The sequence below is a fragment of the Cryptomeria japonica genome, chromosome 10 (genome assembly GCF_030272615.1).
Source record: "Cryptomeria japonica chromosome 10, Sugi_1.0, whole genome shotgun sequence".
NCBI classification, from domain to species: Eukaryota; Viridiplantae; Streptophyta; class Pinopsida; order Cupressales; family Cupressaceae; genus Cryptomeria; species Cryptomeria japonica.
Window position 1 is genome coordinate 371727132 of NC_081414.1, and position 13824 is coordinate 371740955.

A 13824-nucleotide genomic window follows, 5' to 3' on the forward strand; every position below is an offset into this window, starting at 1 on the left:
TTCTCTACATGGTAGAAAAGGATGAAGCTGCACCTATCAGGAATTGGAGAATATGATGTATATTATTTGGAGAATGATTTCATTACACCTAGCACCTATCCATTGACAATGGAAGAGATAAAGGCAAGGCAAAAACATATTCAAGCAATGATTAAAATAACATCTGCATTGACCGACTCAGAGTTTAATGATCTAGAAGGTTGTAATGATGCCAAGGCAATGTGGGACAAGCTTATATCTGTGTATGGTGGTGATGAACATGTTCAAAGAGCAAAAGTGGGCAGTCTAAGAGGACAACTTGAATCTATGAGAATGAATGAAGGTGAGAACATAACCCAGTACAATACAAGGTTAAAGGAGATTGTCAATCAAATCAAAGAAGCAGGAGGAACCATTGAAGAGAAGGATGTCACAAGTAAGTTATTAAGAACCCTTCTACCTACTTATGCAATCTGAGTCTCTGCAATCAATGAATTGAGGTTTGTACCCAATATGTCAGTTTCTTTGGATGCTACTATTGGTAAGCTACATGCATTTGAGTTAATTAACTTTGATAACAGTGGGTCTTCAGTAAATAAAGTTGAGTCTGCATTTAGTTCTTTTCATCTTGATGAATCTAATGATTACAATGATAGAAAGCATAAGTACTCTGAAGGGAATCACAGTGGAGTAAGTGAAAGATTTCGCAAAAACATGGAGGAGGTACACAAACTTTATGAAGAAATCAGAAAGCAAGAACAGTTTGAAGTACTATTAGCCAGAAGGCTACCAAGAGGAAAAGGTAAGTACAAAGGAAAGTTGCCTTTGAAATGTTTTAACTGTGATAGAATAGGACATATGGCTTCTAATTGTCCTGACAAAGAATCCAGTGAAAAGAGAAATTGTCGAGATGACAGACAGAAAGATAATCATTACAGAGGACACTGAGACTTCAAAAGAAGAGATAAAAAGACATGTCTAATAGCTGATGAGGAATCTAATGATGATAAATCAGATGAAACTGATACAGACAAAGTTGTTTATGTGGCTATCAAAGATGGATCTGATGAAGAAAGGTACGAAGAAAAAGCTTTAATATCTCACATAAATACTAATGATTCTTGGATCATAGATAGTGGATGCTCACATCACATGACAAGTGATAAACACAAGTTTGTTATATTAGAAGATTATGATGGAGGTTATGTAAGATTTGGTAATGATGCACCATGTCCGGTGAGAGGTAAAGGATCTATAACACTTCTTGACAATGCTAAATGTAATGATGTTTATTGGGTTGAAGGTTTGAAATACAATTTGTTGAGTGTAACACAGCTAAACAATACAGGATACCGAATAGAGTTTCAAAAAGGAATTGTCAAAGTTCATGACAAGCATGGAAAGTTAGCAGCTACCGGGACACAAACAAAAGGTAACACATTTCACTTTGACTCAAATCGGAATAAGTGTCTATATGCAAAGATAGATGATACCTGGTTATGGCTTAAAAGGTTTTGTCATGTAAATTTTGATAATCTGATCAAAATAAGAAAGAAGCACCAAGTAAGAGGTCTACCAAGACTTGAGAAACCTGAGAATGCTATGTGTCGAGGATGCCAGATGGGTAAGATGACAAGATCAAGCTTTACAAGTAAGTCCTACACTTCTAAGGGAATTTTAGATCATGTGCATATTGATCTTTGTGGTCCTATGAAAGTTTAGAGCTATTATGGTGATAAGTATTTCATATTATTTGTGGATGATTACTCAAGGATGATGTCAATAATATTTTTAAAAGAAAAATCAAAAGCTTTTCAAATGTTTAAATGGTACAAGGCAAGAGTTGAAAATGAAACAGGAAGACAACTAAAATGTCTTAGATCTAATAGAGGAGGAGAATTCACTTCTGATGAGTCTAACTTATACTGCAATGATCATGGTATAAAGAGGCAAGTATCTGCACCAAGAACACCCCAGCAAAATGGGATAGCCGAGAGAAGAAATAGATCAATTGTGGATTGTGCAAGAACCTTGATGATAGAAAAGAAGGTACCTCAAACATTTTGGAGAGAAGCAATCAGCACTGCAATTTACACCCTGAACTGAGTACAACTGAAGAAAGGAACTTTGAATACACCATATGAAATGTGGTATGACAAGAAACCTAATGTAAGTTATTTTAAAATCTTTGGAAGTATATGCTATGTTCACAAACATGACAGAAATGGTAAGTTTGATCAGAAAAGTGAAGAAGGAACATTTCTTGGTTATTCTTCTACAAGCAAAGCATTTAAATGTCTGATCAAAACATCTAACAAAATAGTAGAAAGTGCAAATGTGAAAATTGATGAATTTGCATAAAGAAATGATGAAGGAAACTCCAAAGAACAAGAAGATTATGAAGGATTTGTATATGTTCAACTGAGAAAACTGCTGAAGGAAATGAAGAGAATATCTAGTTACCGAGTGATGAAGAAGATCATATAGAATCTACCGAGCCTATATTAGCCAAGTATGTTAGAAGGAATCATGCATCAAGTCAGATTATAGGAGATAAGAATGATCCTGTGATGACAAGGAATAAACTAAGACAGAACACATGTTTGATATCTGAATTTGAACCAAGGATAGTGAAAGAGGCATTTAACAGTGAAGATTGGATAAATGCTATGACAGAAGAGATTGATCAAATCATGAAGAATGACACATGGACACTGGTCCCAAGACCGAAGGATAAAAATGTAATCAGTACAAAGTGGATTTTCAGAAACAAGTTGAATGAAAAAGGTGAGGTCATTTGAAATAAAGCAAGACTAGTTTGCAAGGTTATGCTCAAGAAGAAGGAATTGATTATGGTGAGACTTTTGCACCTATGGCAAGACTTGAAGGAGTAAGAACATTGTTGGCATACGTTGCTTACAAGAATTTCAAAGTATATCAAATGGATGTCAAATCTACATTTCTGAATGGTATATTAGAAGAAGAAGTTTTTATTGAACAACCTGAAAGATTTGTTGAAGGAGAGAATAAAGATCAGGTATGTAAACTGAACAAAGCTTTATATGGTCTGAAACAAGCACCTAGAGCATGGTATGAAAGATTGCACTCTTATTTAATCAAGATTGGTTTTATAAGGACAAGTGAAAACAGAAATATGTACATGAAGAATGATGAAGACAATGGAATACTGATCTCAGCCATATTTGTTGATGATATTATCTTTTGTGGAAATGACTCTTAATGCAAGAACTTTGGAAATGAAATGAGCAAAGAATTTGAGATGTCATTAATTGATGAGATAAAGTATTTTATAGCTCTACAGATACTACAAATGAAAGATGAGATTTTCATTACTCAATCCAAGTACATAAAGGAAATCTTGAAGAAATTTGGAATGGAGGATTCGAAACCAGTAAGTACTCATATGACTACCAACTGTAAACTATCAAAGAATGATGAATCTGCATCTATTGATGAGACACTTTACCGATCTATGATTGGAAAGTTGCAATATGTTGTTCATAGCAGGCCAAATATAGAACATGCAATAGGTATAGTTGCAAGCTTTTCTATAGATCCCAAGAAAACACATATGACAGCAATCAAGAGAATCTTCAGATACTTGAAAGGCACTGAAGATTATGGCTTAGTATATGAAAAGAGGAATAATTTTGATTTAAAAGTTTATACTGATGTTGATTGGGCAGGCAACATAGATGACAAGAAAAGAACAAGTGGTGGAGCTTTCTTTTTAGGAGAAAGACTAGTGAGTTGGCTTAGCAAGAAACAAGGATGTATTTCACAGTCAACAGCAGAAGCTAAATATGTTGCTGCAGCATTGAATTGTACCAATATATCATGGATCAAACAACTGTTGGAAGGCATAAATGAGAAAGTTACCGAGCCAATAACTATATTCTATGATAATACTAACATTTCAAAGAATCCTGTTATGCACTCTAAGACAAAGCACATCTCTATCAAATATCATTATCTTAGAGAAGAAGTTCAAGAAAAGAAAGTGGTGTTGGAGTATGTTAGCTCAAAGGAACAAATAGCTGATATTTTCACCAAGCCACTGCCAAGGGACACTTTTGAGTATCTCAGAAGTAAGTTAGGGGTCCTACCCCTATCTTCTACTCACTAACCGAGTTCGCTGAAAGCATCAATTCGATGACTCTAAAGAATACCTTCTAGGAGTTGATGTTGATTTACACACTTTAGGATGTTTTCTAAAGGTGTGCAGGAAACAAAAATAGGGAATAGGAATTGAAGACAAAATGCTCTAACCGAAACTGAGTTGATACGGAACAGCAAAGGAATTACTTCATACAGGAAGAAATTGTGTATTCATTTTCTTTTGGCATTGTTGTCAAAGGGGGAGAAGACTAATGTGTGGGGGAGAAGACCAATGATAGGGGGAGAGCATTTCAGCAATCTGAATTCGACTCTTTTAGGTCAAAACAATTGGTTTTGCCATCAATGCCAAAGGGGGAGATTGTTGGCATTATAACAAACAATAAGAGATCGTTGGCATTTCAATTAGGATATTGAGAAGGTTGTTGATAATTATGGATATAACTGATTAAGGATGTTTACTGTCTTAAACAATATTATTTTGTCATTGATGTCAAGAAATTGATTTTCTAATTTAGTATGATGTTGACATATCTTAAGAAGTATGTTTTGAAGAGAATTAAGATGTCAGTAAAAGACACAAAAAGAATGTGATGAATAAGGGGAGGAATAAGTTATTCAATTGGCAACTATTACCGAGTTAGACAATGATGAGATCATGTTGTTTAGATTGTTTTGATATCCTACATATGCTATTGTTTGTAAGGTTAATACTATACTACGTTACCGAGCAAGGAACCTAGTCAGTAAACCCTAAGGAACCTAGTCGGTAAACCCTAAGGTTATTGCTATCGGTTAATGAAGGCGGAATGTCTACCGAGTGAAGTTTAGTATTTACCGAGTTGTAACCGAGTAATAATAGAATGCATTGGATGAATACATGTGTTATTTAATGATGGAAGTTGATGAGATGGTTACGATTAAATGATTGATACAACGTGTATGAAGTTTGTTAAGGATCTATGGCAATGGAAGATCGGCAGGAAGATCTACAGCTTAGATTGAACCGCAATACCCTAACACAAGTTCCAAGAAATGTATGCAAGTTCCAAGGTGAGGTAAAATGTTTTCAGATCAAAGGATACATTGAACCTAGTCAAGACTGAAGATCTGATGGCTATTATTGATCATGGGAAATGTGATCAAAGAGATTAAGTGGTTAGCAAATTGTTTATAAATAAGGAACTATTGATAAACAATGTATGCGTGCAAGTGTATGCACAGGGATGCTACATAGTGATTACCAAGCACAGAAGCTTGAAGACCTGTTTGAATAACAAAGTAAGGAGCCCAACAGAGGGACAAGATAAGTCCTATGACTATATTGTATTGAGCAAATAAGAATCTGCTTTAGCATTTTAGATGCAAAGTTGCAGACATACTCATTACTGTTATTTATTTGTAAGTGACAGAAAATCTCTTAACTGAGTGGACTTAACAGTCTTATTTGTAAATCCTCTAGCAAGGTGACATTTTGATTGAGTGTTTGAAACCCTTTAACAAGGTCACCTCTGACAAGGTGAAGATCCTAACAAATCTGAGGGAAATCCTTTAACCGTGTCACATCTAGTAATGTGTTTGTAATCTTTAACAGGATTTGCTTTTAACCAAGCATACTCTAGAAGAGTATATTTCTTAGTGGGTCCAAAATCCCACAGTGGTTTTTCCCTATTTGGGTTTCCACGTTAAATCTGGTGTTATGAGTGTTGTTATGATTATGTGTTCTTAAGTTTGCATGTTTTACAGTTTTGGTTACATATATCTGTTAAAGCTACCAAGGTTGAATCTGTTGAATATATTGAAGATTAATTTTGTATGATTCACCCCCCCCCCTCTCATCTTATTAACAATTGGCATCAGAGCTATCATTTTCCACTTTACATTTTGGTGAACCTGACTCCTTACACCCTTAATTCTAATTTTTCATTTTTCAGATATGAGTATATGCAGTTTAAAATTCAAATTTTCATTTACTAGTTTAATTTCCTTGCAATTTATAAAAATTTAGAGGTCAAATGCACAAAAACCCTAATTGTTAGATTCAAAATTCAGCTTGTCATTTGTCTAAATTGGATTGATAGTTTCAACTCTGAAAACTCTTTGATTTTTGCAATTCAAGTTTTCATTTACACTTTCAATTTTTAAAAAATTTAAAAATTAAGTGGTTAAATTGTAAAACCCTAATTTTTTATTTTAAAATTGACATAGGGGATTGTGTGAATCTTGAATTAATTTTTAGATTTGGGTCTTTGGTTCAATTTCAAAATTCATTTTCCCTCCTTCCAACATTTAAATTTTTAAAGATTAAGCAGTTTGTGCAACAAACCCTAATTTTTAAAACTAAATTAATCTTATGCAAATTCAAATTTCCCTATAAGCATTTAATTGATTCAATTAAATTGAAAGCCTTGTCTTTCTTCTAAACATCATAAAAGTTGGCCCTCAAGTGTGCCCTTTTTTTTGTCCTTTCAATTAGCCCTTTTATCAAACATTCTAAGTGTGTCCTAATTCGACCGTCAACGCTTAATTTTGCATATCTAGACATCTCCAATTTCCATATCATTCTGAAACTCGCATAAAAATCACAATATCTTGCCTCCTCAAAAATTTGGAAAAAATTTGGTCGAATTGTGTATTCAGACCAAGTCACTACCTACTTGGTCCCGACTTTTTTTGCTCAAATTCCAGGAGCTTGTTTTGACTATATTTTACTGCACAATTCTAGAGATTTATGAAATTTTATTGATTTTAGGTCACCCTAAGGTTGAAAACAAATCTGAATTTCAACATTTCTATTTTCAATTTAAATTTTAAAATTAAGTGGTTCACTAAACATACCCTAATTTTTAAAATTAAATTGATTTCTTCAATATCTCAACATTTCAAATTTCCAAAATTTTAATTAAGAGGTTAAATTTTGAAAACCCTAATTTTCAATTTATTTTCCCTGGTGCATGAGTTTTACTAATATTTGTCCTCCCTATAGTACCCCTGTTAGAAGAAGTTGTAGAATTAAGGCTGCCCAAGAATTAATTACCAAGGAAATGGAGCCTAATTTGGCTAGCTTTTTTAATGAGAATGTTGTTGCTTCTTCCCATCCTTCAGATATTCCTGTTTATCCTCTTGATAATTCTCACAATGAGGAGGAATCACTAACTAGACTATTTGTTGACCAATTGGCAAAGATGGACAATCAATCTGATAATCTTCAAAAATGGATGAGTCAAGAATACCCAGATAGTGAAGCTCTCCCATTGATTGAAGGATTAAAAATAATGATTCAAAGTGATAAACATGGAGTTGATATCTTGCATGGTATTTCTCATATTGTTGATTCTAATATTATGCCTATGAAGAGTTGTGTTGAAAACCTAGGTTATACACAACCTCCTAGTTAAGTTAATCATTATATTCCTTTGATAACTTCTATGACTAGTGTTCCTACCTTTGCATCAACCATCATGGCTACTTCTACCCAAAATGTCATACCTACAAATGTGTCATGGGGGAAATACCTCTTCTTCCATTCCTGCTGCCATGAGTGTTCCTCTTGTTACCCAATCACATTCACCACCTATAAATGTTAGTCAAGGGGGAAACTCCTTCAATCACAATTCTTTCATTCCTCACATGAGTCTTCCATGTGCTACCCAATCTTCTCCATTACCCACTTATCATAGTGTTCCACCTCCTTATTCTCAACCTCTTTCTTCATTAAACAATGTTACTCCTCCCTCTTGATCCAACATGTCTAATATCAATCCTTCTACCGAAACTACAATCAATAGCATTGCCCAAACAGTATCTTCCTTACAACAACAAATAGCTTCTATGAATCAATCAAAGTATAGTGTTCCCACATTTGATGTCGCCAGCCCATTATCCCATGACATTGTTAGATTCACCCTCCTTAACATGTATAAGTTCCTCAATTGGAACTTTACAATGGAAAAGGTGATCCCTTAACTCATGTTAAAACATTCCAAATTTTGTGTAGTGACTTTTCTCATGATCAAAGGTTGTTAGCAAAATTGTTTACTACAACATTAAGGGATAGAGATTTACAATGGTATTGTTCTTTGCCTCCTTATTCTATTAATTCATTTCAACAACTGGCTAATGCTTTTATTCAACAATTTCACATTATCATTGGTCCTAAAGTTACTTTGACTAATTTAATGCATTGTAAATAAGGTGTTAAAGAAAAAGTGATTGATTTTATCGGTAGATATAAGCATTTGTATTCTCATTCATAACATTTCCAGTACTAATTTACAAAAATACATTAGGGATAAACTTCTCTTAACTGAGTTTACTTCCTTTCCATAGTTATGCACAGTACTTCATAATTATTAACTGACTGTGAGTCAATTGGAATAATCATCTCCTTCCATGGCTCCGAGTGATAAGGGTGATAGTTCTCAACAATCGTTTGTGAAGTTCAAACCAAACAAAAGATTTATCAAATTCAATGAAAACAACAACAACAGTCAATTCGTAGGTGCTACAGGTGTGCCTCCTTCGTCTAAATTCTTTAAAAGCAAAAAAAGAGTTTACTCCTTTGAATCAATTTGTGCATAGCATTATGTCTCAAATAATACAAAATAATTTCTTAAAACTTCCCCAAATCAAACCAATTGATCCATTTAAAATCACTTCCCCTTACTTTGATGCTAAATATTTTTGTAAATATCATCGTCAGCCTAGTCATGATACTGAAAAATGTTTTTCATTGAGAACTAAGATTCAAAAATTTATTAATAACAATACCATATCAGTGGCAAGTTTGAATGATAAAAGAAACAAATCCGTAGCTCCTCTTGATCAGAACCTTCAAGTTTTCACTGATCCTTTACCATTCCATGCCACTAATGTGATTGAAACTGATCATCTTGCTTTCCCTGCCAATGATGTTGGCCTTGAATCCGGTAATGTGGTGAGCCTTGTGGATCAAAAATAACCTCCTAAGGATTTGTGCATAACATTTTATCCTAGTGAGACCATTAAGGCACTCGGTGGCCCATTATACATAAGTGCAAAAATCAAAGGTATACCTGCTAGAGGAGTCCTTATTGATCCTGCTTGCATGGTTAATGTGATAACTGAAGAATTTCTCTATACTTTGCAATTGGATCAAGTGATTTATGATGATACTGATGTGATAGTTAAAGTTTTTGATGGCTTCTCTTGTCTTGTTATTGGTTCTATAACACTTCCTATTGATGTTGGCACTAAATTCTTAGATGTTAAATTTGCTATCATTCCTACATCTGATCAATTTTGTGTGAAGTTGGGACATCCTTGGCTCTCTTCCATGAAAGCGATCGCTTCTACTAGTCACAAGTGTTTTAAATTTCCTCATAATGATAAAACCATAACTTTTAATCATAGCATATTTCAACCTACACTGAGGCGTGGAGATGTTTGTCTTGATTATTTTTGGTCCGAACAATTCAAGCCTCTTGAACCTAGAACCGATGCTCTCTTTAGATCATATCAAAATTGGAAAAAAGAAATGATTTTCTCCTTGAGAAAACCTATAAATCCAACACTTAACATTCCTCTTGATGATCATATACCCCTTTTTGAGGATAAGATTGTTCTTCCTCCTAAGGAAAGAAATAATCTTCTTCGCAAAGAGGCATCTATTCTTTCTCCTAAAGAGAAGAGTATCCTTTCACCCAAGAAAAGAGATATCCCACTTGGGGCCTCTTCCTGACAAATAATATATTCCTTCTCTTATGGATGAGTCGTCTCTTCCTCCCAAAGGTAGAAAAACTCTTCCTCCTAAAAAAAAACTATCCTTCCTAAGGTTAAACCTATCCCTCCTCCTCATGATGGACCTGGTCTCCTTCCTACACCTCCTATTCCTCCTTTATATGGTGTGGTTTCTCCTCCTTCATCTTATATAGAGAAACGATCAGCCTCTCCCATTGTCCAACCTAAAAGACCTCAACCCACTCATCCTTCCCTAAAATAAGAGACGAAGCCTATACCTAATGAGCCTAACCCTCCTCAACCTTCAGACAAGACTAGACAAAACCGTTGTACGAGAGAACACCAACAAAGACGTCATGTTAGAACTCATGAAGTTGCTTCCCAAACCATTTCTTCTCCCAAAACACCAACTATTGACATGATTCCATTTTCTCCTAAACAAGAAGTTCAACCTAATTCTCCAAAATGCAAAATTCTTAAGAAAAATGATGGTTCAAGTTCTATTCCTATTAGAGCTTCTATTCTTATTAATCTTGATGAATAAATAGGTGAAAATGTTCTTAATGATGAAAATTTTGATCCTAATATTTCTGATGATGAATATGAATATGTTGACGTTGACAATGACTTATCTGCAAAATTTTCAAAAACATTAATCCTAGCTCCTAGTAACGAACAAAGTGACTTATCATTAGAGCATGGTCCTTGTTTGGAACTTGTGATAGCTCCATCTACTATGCTCGATGTGGATCCTCTCGCATGTTTTTCACCTTCCCAAAATAATTATCAACAAGATCGGGGGAGGATGACGTGCTTGATTAGCTTCATTAGCACTGTAGACTCTCTCTCTCCTCGCTTTCTTGTTTGTGACATTCTTCTATTTGTTCTCCCTATTCTTCTATTTGTTGTTCCTAGTGTTGTCCACTTGAGGACGATGCAAAGCATTGAGATCTCTTTTGGTATCTCCCATGTTGACTTAAAAGACACATGTGTTCCCTTCTTCCATTGTGGTTTTTTTTCTTTGGGAAATGGGGATGATGTTAATCCCAACCGGTGTTGAGAGGGGAGGGGTGAATCAGCAATTTACTAGTTTTACACAATTAAAATTTTTAACTCAAAACTACACTATCTTAATAATCATCAATACACATAATTACTGTAGAAGAATATGCATGCATGAAAAGGTATACAGTGACACCGAGATTTATCTCGTGGAAACCCAAATGGGAGAAAACCACGATGTGAGTAGGAACTCACAAAATTTGTACTCTTCTTGAGTACGCCCGGTGAAGAGCCATCCATGTTAGGAGATTACAAAGACACTGTTAGGTGCCACCCGGTTAAGGGATTTTGTTTAAGGCATGTTAGTTCCTTTACCTTGTTAAAGGTAGCCTCGTTAAAGGTTTTAAGAACATCAATTTAGATGTCACCCGATTAAGGGATTTTACAAAGGGAACTGTTAAAGTCCACCCGATTAAGGGATCTAAGTTGCAATGGTTAGAAAGAAACAAAAGAATGATCTATTGGAGTAGCTACTGATAGCTTGATCAGATCACAATGAAAATCATGCACCATCTGCATTGGTTGTGTCTTCTCTACACAACACCGATTTTATGCTTAAAACTTTGGCTCTACACTCTACCGGTTGATTAGATCACAATGAAAATCATGCACCATCTGCATCAGTTGTGTCTGCTCTGCACAACATCGATTTTCTGCTAAAAAATTTGGCTCTGCACTATGTCGGTTCTTTGAACCTTGGCTTTGCACTCTACCGGTCCTCTAACCCTCAGCTCTGCACTCTGTCGGTCCTCTAACCCTCGGCTATGCACTCTGCCAGTCTACCTCACACACTCTCTGCTTTGCTAAATCTTTTAGCACTACCTCTCACTCTGGTCTGCACTTTGGATTTCCTTCTACAAGATCTGTACTTTGCAAATTTTACGATCAAGAATATTTTGAATGAACTCAAAATACTTTATACATTCTTTGTCGTCACCTTCAGATGTTTCCTTAATCAATGCAATCATGGATTTTTGGTAGATTTAGAATTCAAATCTTCTCGCTCTTTCTTTGCACACCATGCAACAATTCCGCCAACTACTCAACCAATTATGCCACTACATCCCCCAAAAATAGTGACTTTTGGTTCGGGTTCAATCCTATAAATGCGAACCAGAAAATTCGCAAGTAATCATGGCTTAATTGCATGATGACTGAAGTTGACTTCACCAACCTTTAGTTTGGCGTAGCTCACCAACTCACCTTTTGCCACCGCAACTAAATAATCGATCACTGCTCTGAGATTTATGGTGATCACCTATCTTCCTTCTTCCTCACCGGACCGGTATATCACTACGCTCTTCATTATCGATTCAACATTTGATTGTCGGTTTGTTGTGCTTACATCAAGTCTCTTTTCTTGTTTACCAATGAGGTTCCGGTTTGTATACAACCTCAAGGCTTCTTGCCTAAGTCACCTTTTGTGACTTCATCATCATTGGAATGACCAACTTGAAGATTTGACTTCAACACCGATCTTCTTGAGTGACAGACCGGTTAGTTTAGTTTGTCTTCCCTTGAGTTGATTGAAACTTTGGTCATTTGTCTCTTATGTTATTTCCATGTGTTTACAAGTCAACACTTTTACTACTAAGATACACCATTCCATCAGTCAGTGTTAGACATCAAGGACAAATCTTAGCTCATATATCGGTTCTCTGGATTAACCGGTTTTGTCAATGCCAACAATCTCCCCCTTTGGTATTGATGGCAACACTTCAGAATTTGTCTTATCAGTTGCATGTACTTTCTTCATTTCTTTCTTTATTTCTCTACCGGTCATTACTTCTACTCTGAGTAATGAATATCTCCCCCTAACACTGGTAATAATTTGTTTCAGCAACTTCAACTCAATCAGTACTTACCAATGCTCAAATACTATAATTATATCTCCCCCTTTGACAACAATGCCAAAGATGTATTTTAGTACACTAATCAAAACTGCTCCCCCTAACTGGAGTAGTCCACACTTATCAATCTATCCTTAGATATTTTTAATAAATAAATCATGCTAGATTGATATAGAGCCCTTTTTTACCTAATTTACTGCAGGTAGGGGCATTACCCCTAGCTTACCTCTGAGGTATTCAAAGGTATCCTTTTGTAGTGGCTTGGTGAAGATATCATCCACCTGCTCTTTTGTTGGTATATACTCCAACATTACTTCCTTTTCTTGAACCTATTCCCTTAGATAGTGATATTTGATAGCTATATGCTTTGTCTTGGAATGCATCATGGGATTCTTGGATATGTCGATGGCACTAGTGTTGTCACAATGAATCACTACCGGTCTAGTCACCTTTTCTTGGATACCTTCCAATAATTGCTTGATCCAAACTATCTATGTGCAGTTGATTGCAACAGCCACATACTTAGCCTCAGTTGTGGATTGAGATATGCAATTTTGTTTCTTACTTGTCCAAGACACAATCCTATCCCCAAGAAAGAATGCACCTCCACTAGTGCTCTATCTGTCATCAATATTCCCTGCCCAATCTGAATCGGTGAAGACACTTAAGTTGAAGTCTCCCTTATGTGGATACCAGAGACCATACTCATCAGTCCCCTTTAGGTATCTAAATATTCTCTTGACTTCGACCATGTGAGTCTCTTTTGGATTTGTAGAAAATCTGGCAACCAAGCCAACAGCTTGTGCTATGTCCGGTCTACTATGTACTGCATACTGCAACTTATCGATCATGGACTGGTAAAGTTTCTCATTCACTTCATGAGCCTCATCATATTTAGAGAGCTTGCAACCTATAACCATTGGAGTTCCAATAGGTTTGCAATCTTCCATTCCAAAAGTTTTCAGAATTTCCCTTATGTACTTGGTCTAGCTGATGAATATGCCATTCTTTAGCTGTGAGACTTGCAGGCCGATGAAAAATTTTATCTCACTGATCATGGACATCTCAAATTCTTCCT